This window comes from Gracilinanus agilis, chromosome 4, assembly GCF_016433145.1.
Source record: "Gracilinanus agilis isolate LMUSP501 chromosome 4, AgileGrace, whole genome shotgun sequence".
NCBI lineage: Eukaryota > Metazoa > Chordata > Mammalia > Didelphimorphia > Didelphidae > Gracilinanus > Gracilinanus agilis.
The window spans coordinates 337,189,787-337,207,402 of record NC_058133.1 but is presented as its reverse complement, the minus strand read 5'-3'; positions in this window follow the sequence as shown (position 1 = coordinate 337,207,402).

Here is a 17,616-nt window from a genome sequence, read left to right as displayed (position 1 = left end):
CTCATCATTTCTGTTCTTCAATTTGCTTATCAATTCATTTGATTTCTGAGCCTCGCTTTCCAATTGCAAAATTCTGCCTTTTAAACTGTTATTTTCTTGGCAGATCCCCTCCATCTTTCTCATAATCTCAGATTTAAACTCTTCAAGAGCTTGTGGCCAGTTTTCATTTTGGGGGGAAGGTTTGGATATGGTTACTTGTTTGTTCTCCTCTGCTGTTTGCCCTGTTGTCTGAATTTTTTCTGTGTAAAAGTTGTTGAGTGTTAAAGATTTCTTCTTGATCTTTCTCTTCTGGGGTTCTTGTGTCTGGCTTGCCATTTTTAGCCCAGCACCCTCTAAGCTTTATCCTCAAACCCAGGGTTTGTCTGCACTTTTTAGGCTTCTGAGGTCTCAGGTCTAGTTGTTCTCAGGGTCAAGCCTCCTGGTGATCTCCTTGAGTGTTCCTCTGCCCAAAGCTCTTTTAACAGTCTCAGGGAGCTGCTTCCACAGTCATGCACCCCTCTGCACTGGGTCCCCACCCAAGGTCCGCCTGTGCTCAGGATCCACATCTGTATACTCATCTGTGCCTCAGCTCAAGGTCTGTGTTCAAAGTCTGCACATTCTTTAACCTCTTGGGGTTTTAAGTCTTGCTGCTCTCAAGATCAGGCCCTGGTGATACCAGGTAGCTGCCAAGGACTTAATGGATGCCCCAAATTTGTTCTAACTCTTGTGGGCTGGCTTTGGCCCTGTAGGTGGTGTGAGTGTGGGGAGGGAGTTGCTCAGCTCACATTTTAGTGAGAACTATTTCTCCCCCTTATAGTATGGAAATGCCCGATCCCACATACCTTCAATGCTGTATACTGTTGTGGGGCCCCTTCATTTGTCTCGATTTGTTTTTATGTCCTCTTGAGGAGTCCTATATGTGTGGGTTTGGAGAGGTTAAGCAGCTGCTTTTTACTCTGCTGCCATCTTAACCCAGAAGTCACGAGATACTCTTTTTATGTTCTCTGGAACCGGATGTACTACCCACAATGCCACACATAAGACAATGCAAATTATCTAATATCACTTAGTAAGAAAGATAAAAGAAGGATGATACACAAACACAATTATAGAGAAGTTTGATATATACTCTTTTCATAGTCCATTGATGGGGAATTCATTGTTGGAATTATCTGTCTTCCAATGAACCACAGAAAGCATCCATTATGGGCCACTTACCAAGACTCTCTATTCCTCTCATCAGGGTTTACAAGAAATAGATGATTCCTATTATGTGCATTTTTGGACAGCTATCTTTGCTGCGTGATTGAGTGGCATAGGTTCAGTGGCTCAAATCATCCCTTCTCTCTGCTTCCTTTTTTTTCTTATTAGTTATTTGTGAAGGTGTACAGTGTGCTTCTTCTTCAGTACAAACAGCAGTAGAAAATTAAGACTCTTTCTTGATTGATATGTCCATAGTTCTTGAACTACATATGCAAGATGAAAAGTATATATATATATATATATAATTTAAAAATCATTGATTTTCAAAGTGTCTTTCTCATCTTGAATATGTAGTTCAACCCTTACCCATATTCCACTCCATTGTAAATCTTTCCCAGATGCTGTCCTGGCATAGCAGGAAGTAAGGTATGCTAATTCTCTCTCCCATGCTGTGGATGACTCAGCAGAACTAATTGGTGAGGGAGGTGTCCTTTCTGTCAGGTCATTCTTCTGGTTAATGTGGTCCTGGAGGCTTTTCAGGAAAAGGCATCAACCTAGGTTTTGAAACTTGTCGATGTCCTACAGTGCATGTTGTGCCTTTTGCTTTATTAGCTCAGGAGCTGGGCTGCATTAGGCACACTATTAATCCTGCCTGTGGAATTCAGTGCCTAAAGCAAAGTAACTATCTTGGCTATTTTTTTAGGAAATTCAGGTTTATAGGGAGAGAAAATAAGTTAATTCAGTCCTTAGAAGAGCCTGTCTGATTCTAAAATATTATGACTGTCCTAAGTGTGCTCCTTTGACATTGGGGCAAAAGTAAGTTTAGGTAAAGAGGAAATGGGCTTGTATCTGGCAAGTTTAAAATTATTTACACAGGGGAAAAAAAGGAAAAAAATGCAGTAACATTGATTGCCAAACCCACATATCCTTAGAAGTTAACTATAAAGTTTGGGCAGAAGCCCTGGTTTACTGTATACTGATTATTATTGTATATTCTCCACCAATCTTGTACTGCAATGGAAACTGTGGACAGAAAAATATTCTTAGATGTTGAATTTCTGTGCTTTAGAGTTTTGTGATTTTAAGTTGAATACTGAGCATCTGGTTTCCAGTCTTCTTTTGGTATTTACTAATGTTATAATCATATAAAAACACAAGAAAAATAGCAATTATGTATAATATGTAATATGTAAGTGTAATTATTTTTGATAAATGATTGCTCATTTGTACATTCATTGAACAAATATTTATAGAGGGTATATTATGCTGCATAGAACTTGGAATCTGCATCTTCTTGATGCTTAATATGTACTTAAAAAGTATTTGCATGTTAGTTTGCACACTTGTAAGAAACTATTAAACTTCATTTTATACTAATATTTTCATTATACTAGGAGCTCTCATTGTATTGCTATGAGTCTGTCTTAAAATCATATAGGTTTGAGCCCTGAAATATTCTTACATATTATTTCATTAGTTTCTTTGGTTAAAAACAAACAAAACAAACAAAAACCACCAGATACTGAACACTCCAGTTGTGAACTTCTGTGATCATATTTAAAGTGATGCTAACATGATGGATATGGTTAAAGGAACAATGAATTTTAAAAGGGAATGGTGCAGGAATTGGCTCCAAATCCTAGGTTCACTAATTGTTACTTGTATAGTCATGATCAAATTATTTAACTTCTTTCAAATTCACTTCTCTTATCTTTAAAGCTGGGATGGGCAGATAAATTCTAATGTTCCCTCTTATATCTAATTCTCTGATTTTTATGACAGGAACAGAGTACATCATTGGGTATATATATATATATGAAACTGTTCATATCAATAGTAACTTCCAGGGATGTAATGTGAATATCAGAGTCTTAAAGATTACAAAGTTAACTCCATTACCTATGGAATATTTTAACAGGCTTGTGGTGGAGTTTAAGTCTCCTAATCTTGGCATTAGCCAGATAAATTAGGAAAGAAATAATATTAGTAATGACCTAGAAAAAAATTGCCACATTAAACCTCTAAGTCCATTTCATCTGACATTCTTGGCTTTCCCCTTCTGATTTTCCCTGTTTACGTATTCAGTGCAATCACATTATTTCCCCTGCCTAGAAGAACTCTTCAATGCCATATGCCACTCAATCTTTAATTCAACATATGTATTAAATACCTACTATGTGTAGAGTCTGTCATAGTTGATAAAGGAGATTAAGTTTAAATAGGCCAAGGTTTGAGCTGAAGGCTGGAGTTTATATTATAGGAGAAGGAAGAGGAGATACTAACACAGATAACTAGAATATACACTATTCAATGATAAGTGCTTCAGGGAGATACAAATCAAAAAGCCATATGAGTGTTCAAGGGTGAGATACTTATCTACAAGGAAGGTTATAGAGGATGTAAGAATTATAGTTAGGCATTAAAGGATAGTTAGAATTCAATCAACAAAGAGGCAGAGAGAAAAAAAAACCAACTATATGAGATAGAGACAGTTTTAGAAATATCATGAAGTTAGGAAAGCATCAGCATCATAGGGTCAATCTAGCAGATAGAATGGTCCAGTTTAGCTGCAGCACAAAATATTTATAATAAAATAAAGTGAAATAGTTAAGAAAAATAGACCAAGAATAAATTATGGAAAGCCTGGATTATCAGGAATGAATTCATGCCTGGAATGAAGGCAAAAGGGAGCCACTGAAGAATTTTGGACAAAGTAGTTTAATAGGTTCTGTAGTCTCATCTTGATGTGTTTCCTCTAAATTCATTTGTGTTAAAGGCAGAACCAAGATGTTAGAGTAAAGAGAACATTTTTTTGCTGCGTCCTGCTGACATTCATCTCTAAACAATTTTGTTAAAGTGTATAAATTAGTGATATAATTAATACAAAGTCAGAGTGAGTCATTTTTTCCCTTCCCAGAACTGTGTAGAGGGAGAGAAAGTGAGGTGTGCAGAACTAGGATGAGGCCTGATTAGGAGCAAAGCAAAGCAGAAAAAACACTAACTGTGGGCCTTTGGATGTGGCAGCTTTAGGAGTAGCAGCAACAGCAATGGTATTGGGAGAGTGTTCAGTGCCCAGAAATGGTTAGGAAATTGAATATCTAGTCAGAAAGAGGTTAGATGTGATTCCTGTGCTGGCACTGGGAGTAGAAACAGATGCCATTTTGGACTCCAATTCACATTATCCAAGTCCAGTTCCCAGTTTCAGGGCAGAGAGGAACACTTGGTCACAAGGGAGAAGGAATCATACCTACCCGAGTCAGCACCACAGCACAAATAAGGAAAGCAATGACAACCATTTGCCTAGAATCAGACCACCTAAGAACCATTGAAAACTTATAAGAACCAAGAACTACACAAGAAAACAGAATGTCATAAAAGTTTGGACAATCAGACCCTCTCTTTACCTCTGTTTACTTCTCAGAGAAGTAAACAGACCCCAACTTAAATGACATCCAGTTATGAAATGATATAGAAGACTTGCAAATGAAAACAATAAAAAATAACATTACATAAAAAATTATGAAGGTTACAGGAAAACTCAAGACATTATCTCAAAAAAAGACAATGACTTAAAAAATCTATAAGCAAAGCCTTAAAGAAGAAAGCAGATTAGGAACTAGCTAAATAAAAATTCCTAGAAGAGATTTTTAAACTTTATGACAAAAGAACAAAGAAATTATTTTTGAACCAAATAAGAGTAGAAGAAAATTCAGAAAAAGAAATGAAAGCTATGCAAAAAAAAATTAAATATAAAATAAGCAGTTTAGTAAAAGAGGCAATAAAATCTAAAGAAAATAATTACTTAAAAATAAAAATTGAAAAAATGATAAATGAGGCATAGAACTTCACAAAACAAAGACTAATACCTCATGGCACATAGCAAGGTGAAGTCAAAATGGACGAATGATTTATAAATAAAAGGTGATATTGTAATCAAATTAGGGGAGCACAAAATAGTTTACTGTCTGATCTATGGAGAAAGTAAGAATTTAGTTAAACATAAGACATAGAAAACATTATGAATTGTAAAATAGATATCATTTACTACATTAATTTAAAAAAAGTTTCTGAATAAAAGCAATGCAACTATGATTGAAAGACAAACTGGAGAAAATCTTGTACAGTAAATCTCTCTGACAAAGGCTGTATTATTCAAATATAGAGTACTGAATCAAATATGTAAAAATAAAAACCATTTCCCTATTGACAAATGATCAAAGGGTATGAAAAGGCAATTCTCAGATACAGAAATTAAAACTATGTTTAATCATGAGATAATTATTAATTAAAGAAATGAAAATTAATACAACTCTGTGGCACCACCTCACAACCATCAGAATGGCTAACATGATGAAAAAGAAAAATGATAAATACTGGGATTTGGAAAAAAATCATGACACTAAAATGCTGCCAATGTTGCTGACAATTGATACAACCTTCTAGACAGTAATCTGGAATGATTCCCAAAAGACCATCAAACTATGCATACTTTTTGACTGAGCAATGCCATTACTATATCTGTGTCCCAAAGAGATTAAAAATAAAAGAACCTACCTTTACAAAAATATTTCTAGCAGCTCCTTTCATTGTGACAAAGAACTGGAAATTGAAGGATGTTCAACAACTGGGCAATGGTTGAACTATTGTGTAATAAAAAAAAAAAAAAAACAGCCCTGCAAAGATATATGAAATAATGCAAAGTGAAATGAACAGAACTAGGAGAGAATTTACACAGTAACAATAATAATGTAGGATGATTAACTCTGAATGACTTAAATATTATCAACAAGGCAAGAATCTAGGACAACTTGAAAAAACTCATGACAAAGGAAGGTTATAAACCACCATAGAAGGAAAGATGGAGTCCAAATGCAAATTGAAACATACCATTCTTTTTTTTTTCCTCCATCAATATGTATTATATGGTAATATAAGTATAACCTATATCATTTTACTTGCATTTGGGGGAATGAAAGGGGTGGGAGGGAGAAAGACAACATGGATAGCAAAATATCAGAAAATAAATAAATATTAAGAAATTGTATTGATATCTGGAATAATTTTAAAAAATCACCAAAAAAATAATTCCTTAAAAATTTGAATTGGTCAAGTGAAAGCTAATGATTCCATTTGACAGTAAGAAACAGTAAAACAAATCAAAAGAACAGCAGATAGAAATAAAGGTGAAATATCTCATTGGTAAAACAAGTCATAAAATAAATCAAGGAATGAAAATGTAAGAATTATTGGACTGCCAGATTGTCATAATGCCAAAAAATAAAAATTTAAATTAAAGAAAACCCTTAAATATTATATTTCAAGAAATTTTAAGGGAAAACTGCTTACTTAGATATTTTACCTAGAATTGGAAGGCAAAATAGAAATCGAATGAATTCACAGATCACCTCCTATTGGAATCTCAAAATGAAAACCACAAAAATATTAAAGTTAAATCACAAAGTGAAAAGGCCAAGGAGAAAATATTTAAAGCATCCAAAAAAGAAACCCTTCAAATAATATGGAACCATAGTCAGAGATACATAAGATTTAACAGCTACCATGTAAACAGAGTAAATATTTTGGGATATGATACTCCAGAAGGCAAAAAAACTAAAATTACAACCAAGAACATCCTATTCAGCAAAACTAAGTATAATCCTTCGGGTAAAAATACATATTTAATGAAATAGAGGACATTCAGGTATTCCTGATGAAAAGACCAAGGATAAATAGAAAAGCTGGCATTAAAACACACAATTTAAGAGAAGTATAAAATGTTAAATATGAGTCAAAAATCATAAGGAACTAAATAAGATAAACTTTTAAAATACATTTATTTTGTAAAGTCCTAAGACTTTTATCACCATTAAAGAAGGTAGAAGGAGTCTTCTTAGAAAGTGTGGGTATGAATTAGGTTGGAATTATCTGGAAAAAGAAGGAAGAGGTGAGAAAGAAGAATGTCCTAGGAGAAAGGAGAGGGGAGAGGGTGAACAGGGATCTATCTCCTATAAGAGAAGTGCACAAAGAAGAATGTTTACAATGAGGGAAAAATAGGAGATCAGTCAATGCTTGAACCTCATTCTTATTTGAACTGGTTCAAAGTTTTCTTGATTTCCAAGTCTAATGACCTTTTTTTAATTCTCATCCCTGGCATTATCCTAGACTCCTAACTCCTCTTTTTTTATTTTTTACATTTTTAAACCCTTAACTTCTGTGTATTGGCTCCTAGGTGGAAGAGTGGTAATGGTGGGCAATGGGGGTCAAGTGACTTGCCCAGGGTCACACAGTCCTAACTCTTCTTAGATCCTATGTCTAATCTTTTGCCAAACCCCACAAATTCTACTTCCTCCTTCTTCTTTGCCTCTTCCTCTTCCTTCTTTTCTTCCTCTTCCCCCTTCAGAATTCAAGAATTTTACTATTATTTGTAATCCATACTTAACAGGCCAATTACACATTTTTAACCTCTTTTTGTGATTGGTAAAAGTCTTGAGGAGCAGCATTTTCCCTTCTTTACTCTTCTTTTCTACTGTGAGAAGTAAGCTTAATTTTAAATAATGAAAAAATTCTAAAATGCATCATTAAAGTTAAAAAAATGCATCATTAAAAAACCCCAAACAACATCTAGTAATCATCTAGCAAGTAAGTAGCAATTGCAAAGAGCCAGCATGAGTTCATCAAGCGCAGGCCACACGAGCCTAATATTTCCATTTTGGCAGGAATACTAGATTGGTAGATCAAGGGAACACTATAGCTATAGTTTACTTTGATTTTAGCAAAGCATTTTCCAAAATCTTTGATGTTATCTTCATGGAAAGATGGAGCTATATAAACTAAATAATTATATAGTATATTGGATTTTGAACTAGTTAAGTAGCCAGATTCAAACAACAGTTATAACTCATACAATATGAACTTGGAAGGATAGGTCTAACAGAGTTCCACAGTGATGTAGGTGTGACCAATAATCTTTAGCTTTTATTTTTATTAATGACCTAGATGAAATTATATCTTTTCTATCTTAAAATTATAAATGACAAAAAGGTAAGAAGACTATGGAACATATTGGATGATAATGCCAGGATCCCAAAAGAGTCCAAGAGGCTAGTATATTAAGGTAGAATTTAATTGGATAAAAATAATATCTTACATTTGGTTTTAAAAAGTCAATTTTACAAATGCAAAATTGGAAAGTCATGGCTAGAGAGCAATTTCTCTAAAAATATACGGCATTTTACTGACATTAACACAACATGACTCAACAGTGTGATATGGCAGCCAAAAATGGTAATGAGAACTTAGGGTTCATTAAGGGAGGCATAATGCCAAAGAAAAAGGAAGTATGAGTTCCACCATATTTTGGCCTAATCAAACAACATTTTGATTTTTTTTCTTTCCAGTTCTGGATACCATATTTTGGGAAAGATTTTGGCAAATGGAAGATAATCAAAAAGAAACCAACACGGGTGGTAAATAGGCCTGTGACTTATGAGGGTTGATGGAAAGTTTATATTTATTTTTCAAAAAGAAGAGATTCAGATGGCACATGACTACATGACAGCTGTCTCCAAGCATTTGAAAGGCTGTCATGTAGACAAAAGGATTATATTTGTTCTACTTGGCATCAGAAGACAGAAATGGTGGCATTGGATAAAAGTTTTTGAGAGTGAAATTTGGGTTAAAAATAAATAACACTTTTTATAATTTGAGCTAATTAAGAGTGAAAAAACTTATTTGGTAAGAAAAAGGTATACCTTCCCTGTACATTTTCAAGCAGAGGTTTGATGAGCAATTTTAATGATACTCTTGAGGAAATAGTTATTCCAATTTTGATTAAATATTTTCTATTTTCCCATCAATTTTTAAAAGTTATGATCTGATATTCTTTCTAAGTACTGAGGAAGAAAAATTTGCTTGAAGCAATTATTTAAATAATGTTGTATAATAGCTTATTAATAGCTATATTTTTAATATATGACCAATCAAAGATGTATGTTTTGTTAGTGACTGAATAAACTTTGCCTTGAATGTCACCAAATCATACAGTATACATCATGTGTCTAAGGCACCAACCATCATATGATGTCAAAAGTTCTAAGTTTCCAGCTTCATTTTATTCTTGAAATAAATGTAATTCCCTTTAAAGGGACAACATTAAAGTGATGGAGGCATGTTAAGTTCACAATAATTTATAATATTGTAATGGTCACATTTATATAGAGAATAAAGAATGGAATTTGAGGTCAGAAATTATAATTATAATCCTGCCTAAATACTTTAATAGATATATATCCAGCTCATTTAACCTTTTAGAGTCTCAATTTTAACTCTGTAAAATTGGGACAATAATGCTTATAATACATCTCTCAAAAATTTTTATGATAAAAATGCTTTGCAAAACTGAAAGTACTGTTTAAATTTTAAATATTAGTATTACCTCTCATTAAAGATATGTTTTTGGAAGAAAATATCTGGAATAGGCACCGTCTTTTAAGAAGTGGATCATTAGCTGTGGAATTTTAGGAATAACAATAGAATAGTGGGGGATGTAACTTAGGGTCTGGGAAATGGGAAAATATTCCCCAGTCATAGTAGAGGAAAAAGCACCTTCTAGTTAAATTAATTCCAAAGATTCCCTATGAGTTGCCATTCCTAAAATTGGAACCCATTACCCCTTGTTAGCATGTTTCTCCTTAACAGCCAGCCAGCAGATTCAATTAGCTCTAAGCAAAAGCATTTGTTGAGATGTCATATTAAGATCAGCAACTACAAAACATTCCTCTCATAAACGATGAGTGCATTATTACACCAAATCTCTAGGGAGGATGTATTCAAAACATTGTACAATTGTAATGAGACAAATGTATTGGGAATGTATGTAGTCAACATAACACTTCCTCATACCTTTCCCAAGACAGATGCTTCTCTGATTTCTGGATTTCCTTTTAACTTGCCAAAGTGAAATGACTCTTCATAGTATCTGGACCTCTATGAGAATGCACAAAGTCATTATCATCCAGTGCCGGGGATCACGTTAAATGTATCCAGAAAATAGTGTTCATATTCACAGAGGGATTGCTTGCTGGGTTATCATCTCGTTAATATGATAAAAGCTCATCATCTGTGAATACATCTTGTGATTACTCAACTGAGCCAAGGTTTGGGTTGGGGAAAGAAATAAATGTTCTTTGCCCTACACAAACATATATATAGACATAGTCACTGTGAGAATTACATGTGTAATACACATAGCTATGTATTCACATATGTATATATTTACATATATGTACATAACAGTAAATATACACATACACAGGCTTTTTGTGTATGCATGTGCTTATAGGTGTTGGAGTACAAAGAGTGGAAGAGAAGATATGAAATGATTGGGGGAAAGGAGAGAATAACAGATTCAAAACATTGTGGTGGAAAGAATATGGGATTTGGAAAACAGAAGACAAGATTGAAGACCATTAATTTTTGCTTTGTAGCACTAATACTTTGTTGTATCCATATACACACACATACACACCAAGGGCTTCTGGGAGCAGTTATACCACTTTTTAGAGGATTAGGAAGAACTTTCCACTTTTGAAAACTTATATCCCTCATAGCAAGCAATAAAAAAAGCATCACAATCAATATATGTATGTAAAGTGCCAGCTGTGAAACTCAAATTGTTTTGGAGGCTCTTTCAGAGTTATAAAACATCAACTATTTCCTTAGAGATTTTTCTTTCTATGAAACAAAATAAAATGAAAAAAATAATGATATGATTAATCATGTTCAAATGCTAAAATGTAAGACAGACTATAAGCAGTATAGGAGGACTGCAAAGGAACTCTGTAATCCGGAAGAGTCATGGAAGTCTTCATAGAGGTGAAGTAAGTTATTTCAAATTCATCCTCGAAAAATGGAAAAGAGTCAGTTAGGTGAAGAAGGAAATGTTTGTTAGAGTGACTTGCAAAATAAATATATGAAAACCAGAAAGAATGTTGTAAGTGGAAAAATAGTAAGAAAACCATGAGGTTCCTTAAAAACAAAAAGAGTATAGGAAGGGGAATACTGTGGAATAAAAATATAGAGAACTAAGAGAGATCCAGGTAAGGAAGGACTCTTAATGCCATACAGAAGACCTGTGAGGGGAAAGATATAACTTTAGTTGAGGAGATTTAGTATGAGGATGACAACCTAGTATAAACTCAATTACTAGGTATTGTCATTATTTTGTAGATTTTCAGTTTCTTTGGAGATGTTAGGAACATGATTACTTAGTGAGAAAGAAACAGTTTATTTCACTTTCTGTTAGTTTTATGGCATTTCAGGTACTATTATGAAAAAGAAAAACATTCCTCCCTGAATAGAATTTTTCCTGCAAATTGAATATTTCATATATACCTCACTTAAAGACCTTTTTGAAAACAGTAGATTAATGGTAATTATTAATAAAAATATTCAATTAAATCTTCATCTAAAAGTTATATTCAAAATTTAGGATTTTTATTAGTACAACATAATTTAATGGTAGGCATACTTAGAGACCCGTTTACTTATTGTTATCTAGTTATTTGAACTATGAATGAAGCAGAAAAATAGCAGAAACCACATTTCATCAGAGACATCAAAATTTTTCATTTTGATATACTTATCAGCTTGATTTATTTTAAAACAAATAGATATTATGAATCTCTTGACAATAATTTTCACATTTTTAATATATATTGTGGGTAGTCAAGAAAGTTAAAGCAACTCCATTTTTTTTGTAATTCCCTCACCTTGTCTCTGACCCTGTTAGCATTGCAATCCCCACTCTGTATGTCACCTTTCTTTACACTGACAAAGATACTTCTATCTATTAGAATGGGCTTACTAGAGATGCTTAACCTGAAGAAAAACAATAGACTTTGTCTGATGCAGAGGTATTCCATTCCTGCTTAAATGGAAGCTCATATAAGCTAGGTCCTTTTGTTCCTTCAGGAAATCTCTTCCCATATATGGATAGGGTTTCCTTGCTGGTAAATTCGATAAATCCTGAAAAATTGTAATCAAAATAACTCAATTTTGTAAAGTCCCTGCATCTTTACCCTGGTCGTCATGGTCTTATCCCCTTTTATAGCCCCCAAAATGTTGCAGCATCCAAAGCTCTTACTAAGAGATGTTATAACTTCTTACAAAACCATAGAGTGTTTTAATTTTGTGCCTTTCTGATAACCATGAGTGAGCCTGGAGTCACCTGTAAAGTCCCTAGCTGGTTTACCCCTATGTTTAAAAAAAAAATCTTCCCAGTCCCCATAATCATGGTTTCTGGCAGCTGCAATGCTCATTTTGGGTACTTGCTATTGCAGAAATCTTTAATAAAAAATTTCATCTTTTCTCCTTGGACATTTGTGGTGCCAGATTTATTACCCATCAATATGTATGTTGTAGATCATGTTATTTTGGGGCAAAAATTGAGGAGATAGGGAAGTAAAAAGGAAGTCAAGTAAGAATTCTAACAGAGACAGGCAAAATACTATAATAGAGAAAGTCTTGGATCTGTCAGAAAAACTGGGTTTAAAGACTAGCTGCATGTGACTATGAGAAAATCATCTTTCTTGAAATCTTAAGTTTCCTGTAACACAAGAGCCAATTCTACTTTGGTTACCTGGAGATCCCTATACACAGATAATATCCATACCATTTCCTACAAAGTAAACAATTACATTAATAATACTTGGTTAAAGCAAGGAAGAGAGGAGGAAAGTGCTATGCAAATATGAGATAATAGTACTAAGAAAGGATTATGTCTAAGAAGAGATGCTAAAACACACAATGTTGCATAATTTCTAACCATAAGAATGCAATTTAGGGAAACTGAGTCTCCAAGCCAAAAAGAAATATGTTTGTCCCAAGAGGGCAGGTCTCACAATAAATCCAGAATTTTGGTCAAGACCAAAAGATCCCATGCATTGTGAAAGACTTTCCTTTATACCCCAAGAATATCACAATTTATGTACCAGTACAGAAATAATGCAGAACAGTGATAAAAATAAAGAGAGGTGTATTGGTTGAAGTAATCAGGAAATACTTCTCATTGGTAGAAGAAGTCATTTGGTAGACAAGGGGGAGTGGGTGAGCCTGACCCCTACTTTCTAAGCCTGATGAGGTCAAGGCTGATGTACATTAAGGTGAAAAGCTCATTAAGTATTGTTCAGAGCTCTTTAACTATTCTTATCTTTAAGGAGGCTTTAGATGGAAAAGAAACCACCTGTGGCTGTGGAACTGGAAGGAGGTTGTGGAAGACTGTAGTTTCTCTCAATATTGGGAACTTCTTTTTACACAAAAGCCAACTTGTTCTGTTTGTCTCTCTAAGTCAGAATTAAGAGTAATAGGAGTTGCAAAGTCATTTTCAGTTTTTCAAAAGGGAAATGGGCTGCCTCAGGAGAGACTAATTTCCTCAATCATGAGGAAGGAGGTTTCCATAAGAGATTAGGTGACCACTTGTCTGAGATCTTGCAGAGGGGATGAATACTCCCATCCAAATTGGATTAGATGAATTCTGAGATTGTTTCTTCCACTGAGATTGAAGCATTCCCTCATTTCAAAGTATTTTGCTTCTACTAGAGATGGGAAGAACAATAAGAAACTAATGCCTGTGTGTAAATAAGGCAGAGATTTTCTTTCCCTGGACTAGATTAATTTTTACATTTTTATTCCCTATGGGCAAAAACAATTGAAGATGAATATTTATTTTTTCACCTCCTCTTTTTTCATATCTAAAGTTTGCAAAACATTTTATATGTTATCTCATTTGAGCCTTAGTATGTCTGTGAGGTTGGTGCATGTATTCACAGATAAGGAACTTGAGGTTGAGAGAAATTAAGTGACCTGCCCAGGATAACAGGGCTAGTAAGTGTCTAAAGCAGGATCCTCCTTACCCCAAGGCCAATATTCTGGTCTTGGTACAACCTAGGTGCTCATCAGCCTCTTTTCAACACTTTCAGAAATAACTATTTATATGTAAATGCTATAGATAGAGAAGAAAAGGACAGCATAGCCTGTAGAGAATCCATAGGAGTCAGAAAGACCTGAGCTAAAGTCCTTCCTCAGATACTTTTTTGGACTGTGTGACTAAAGCAAATCAAACTCTCATGCTCCAGGCAAAGCTATGAGGGGATGTTGCAAGTCATTTGCCCATATGTATTGATAGAGAGAAGGCATCCTCATCAGCAACTATATACCATTAGGGTCTAGTCCTATGCCATCTTCAAAGCAGAGAATTTGGATGTGTTGTGTGATGGGAAAAGAGCCAAGCTAAGATTTGGAAAGATTTGCATTTAAGTCCTGCTTCTGACATAAACTGGCTTTGGGACCCAGGAGCTGGTACTTACCTTCTCAATGTCCAAAGCAACTCTTCTTAGATTATAAATTGCCTTGCAGTTTCTGATTTGGCTTAGAAGAGCAAGCATTCTTACTAGTCATATCCTACATCAAAAAAAAAAAATCATAGGGCTAGATTCTATGTGTATGTGTTTGCATTTGTACACATGTTTGTGTTCAAGAGACAGAAAGAGATCTATATAGAGTCAGAGAAAGACAGTGAGACAGACCAACAGACACAGCCAGACAGGTAAGTCTCAGTAGAGAGCCCGTCTGAAAAAGTGATTTAAAAGTCATGCCAATTACTTAATTTTTGTTCATTCATTCTGTCAATGGAATTTACTATGGGGAAGAAGGTAGGTGCTAGATGCCAGAGATAAAGAAATTCCAATCAACAAAAACAAAAATAAAAGCAATCTCTATTCCCAAGGACCTTACATTCTATGGAGATATTCCATATAAATAAATACAAAGAGAAGGAGGGGAAATACTAACCAATGGGAAGGCTTCATGGAGAAGGCAACATTTGAATAGAATCTTGAAGGAAGATGAGTATTCTAAGAGGCAGAGATTAGGAGAAAATTAAATTTTCTAAATAGTAAATTACAGATCTAATTGAAGTCAGTGACTATGTTAAATTAGTATGACTGAATACAGATATAGAATTTTAGTATAGAATTTTAGATAGATATAGAATATTTTATATATGAATATATACAAATATAGAATTTTAAATATAGAAGAGACCTTAAAATCATCTGTGCACTCCTTCATTTCACAAGTAAGGAAACTGAAATTCAAAGGGTAACAGCATCTCTGTCAGCCTTAAATCCCCTTCTAACACATACACATATTAAGCATGCACACAACCATACATATATTATAAAATAACTTTTACTTTGGTATATGGATTCTAACTTCAAATAGTGCCGATTATTTATTTATTTCTGTTATTTTTCATTAGAAGACAATACAATGTATAGAATGCTTATATTATTTCTTTGTTAGATATGAATAGTAACTGGAGAATTATTAACTATTTTAACTAAACTATTAACTAGTGGGCATTTACTTAGGAATGACAAATCTTGGTCTTGCCTCCATAAAAGTACAGGGATCATTGGTCATTCATGTATTTATAAAGTCAAACATTTTTCCTTTTTTTTAAGTTCAGAGTTCAAACTACATGTGTATAGTTAAGACAAACATCACAAATCATTATAAGAAGTATGTGTGAGTTGAAGTCGTTTATGCCCCAAAGCTGTGTCAGATGTTTCACATTTATTTGGGGCTTTGTTTTGGCACACATTTGTGAATTAACCATCTATAAAATATCACATGTTGTAACAAGTATATTGACAGGAGCTAAAGGAAAGTAGGAAATTTTCCCTTTGTTCCACATCTTTAAAAATGCAAATGAACTAAATATGAAAAGCAAAAGGCACAGGCTACTCAGCTTAGATGCATTATAGGGAAAATGCTAATATTTAGTTATATTTTCAGTGTGTGTTTTTTCCTTTCTTGGAATGTTACTAGCATGTTGAGTTGTCCTTTCATGAAGATATGAACAAGAGAGGTACCAAATTAAAAGGTGTAAAGGGGTCATGCTATGAATTTGTGGAGAGATTATACAAACTGATGATAAATATTTCTAAAACTCTTAGTGGGATTAGGGGGAAAATAATGTTTCATTGCTTGTCATTTCCTGTAAAATTCTTCTTGTAACAAATCTGGCATTAAGGTGAATGGATTAATTTTGGCCATATGGGCACTATAGAGCTTAGTGCCCTAAGGCTAGGTGAGAGAATTTGCTCTGCTTTCTCAGTACCTAATGTGTCCTTTCAATAAGAGGAAATGATTTGTGTTCAACCTATTATTTCCCAGTTTATTTATGCACAATTCCTGATTGATTATGTCTTACTAACCTTGTGAGGTAGGTCAGTTGGTCATTCATTGAAGCAATATTTATTGAACCTTACCAATCATGTAAAGAAAGTAATATGTTAGTTGATGTGCTTAGCAAGGAGCATTAAGTAGAGATAGCTTGTCATTAGCTAGTGAAAAGAACCCCACGTTTAAAATCATAAGAGATGTGATCAAATGTTTGTTCTGCTACTCCTTGTGTGCCTGTGGGAAATTCACTGAATTTTCCTTCCTCCTTTATATGTGAAAGGACAGTTAAGCTAGATGTTGGACCAGTTTCCTCATTTTAAAATAGGGCCCATAACCTTTGCTTCATGGGGTTCATCAGGTTCGTGATTTGTAAAGAATTATATAAAAGTATCATCATCACCACCATCATTGTTCTTAATATCAATATTACAATTGATGTTAAACTAAAGCCTCCTGCTTCATACAGTTAACCTCATCGCAGAGCACAATTGGGATTATAAACAATGAGATATCTTGAAAATAATATATATTAAAATATGAAATACTACTAAGTGAATAAAGGCATGAAATAACAAATAAAAAAATCACTGTGTTTATTATTCCCTAATCACTTTATTAAATAATGAGTATACAATTTTTTTTAAATCAAGACGCCTCTTTTGCTTCAATGAGTTTCCATGATAAGAAAAGTGAGAATACATATAGGAAACTGGGAATTAATGAAGACTATTTTAGTTTAGAAAATGATAGATATGATAACAGAATATACAGAGGTCTAGATAAATATACCCTTTCCAGAAGCAATGATAGTATCCACTTAATTATGATGTGGAGCTCTGCTTGGAGTAGTCCTACATGTATACATGTAACATGGAGAATAGAAAGTATTCTCACTAGGCCAGGGTATTAAAAGATGGATGACTGGGGACAATGATATCTAGTGGGTCAGAAGAAATACTTAGTAATCCAATCAATGCAGACACCAGGGCATAGGCTCCAGAACTAAAAGGGTTATGATGCTGGGTAGTTGATTTGTTACAACCTGACAGATTGCACAGCAAGATACCTGGGTCTTAGTGTCAGACCCTTGGAAGTCAAGGGCAATAGGACAAAGATTCTCCTCGCCTTTAGAAGATGCCCCTCTGCCTCTGGGGTATCATATATATATATATATATATACATATATTT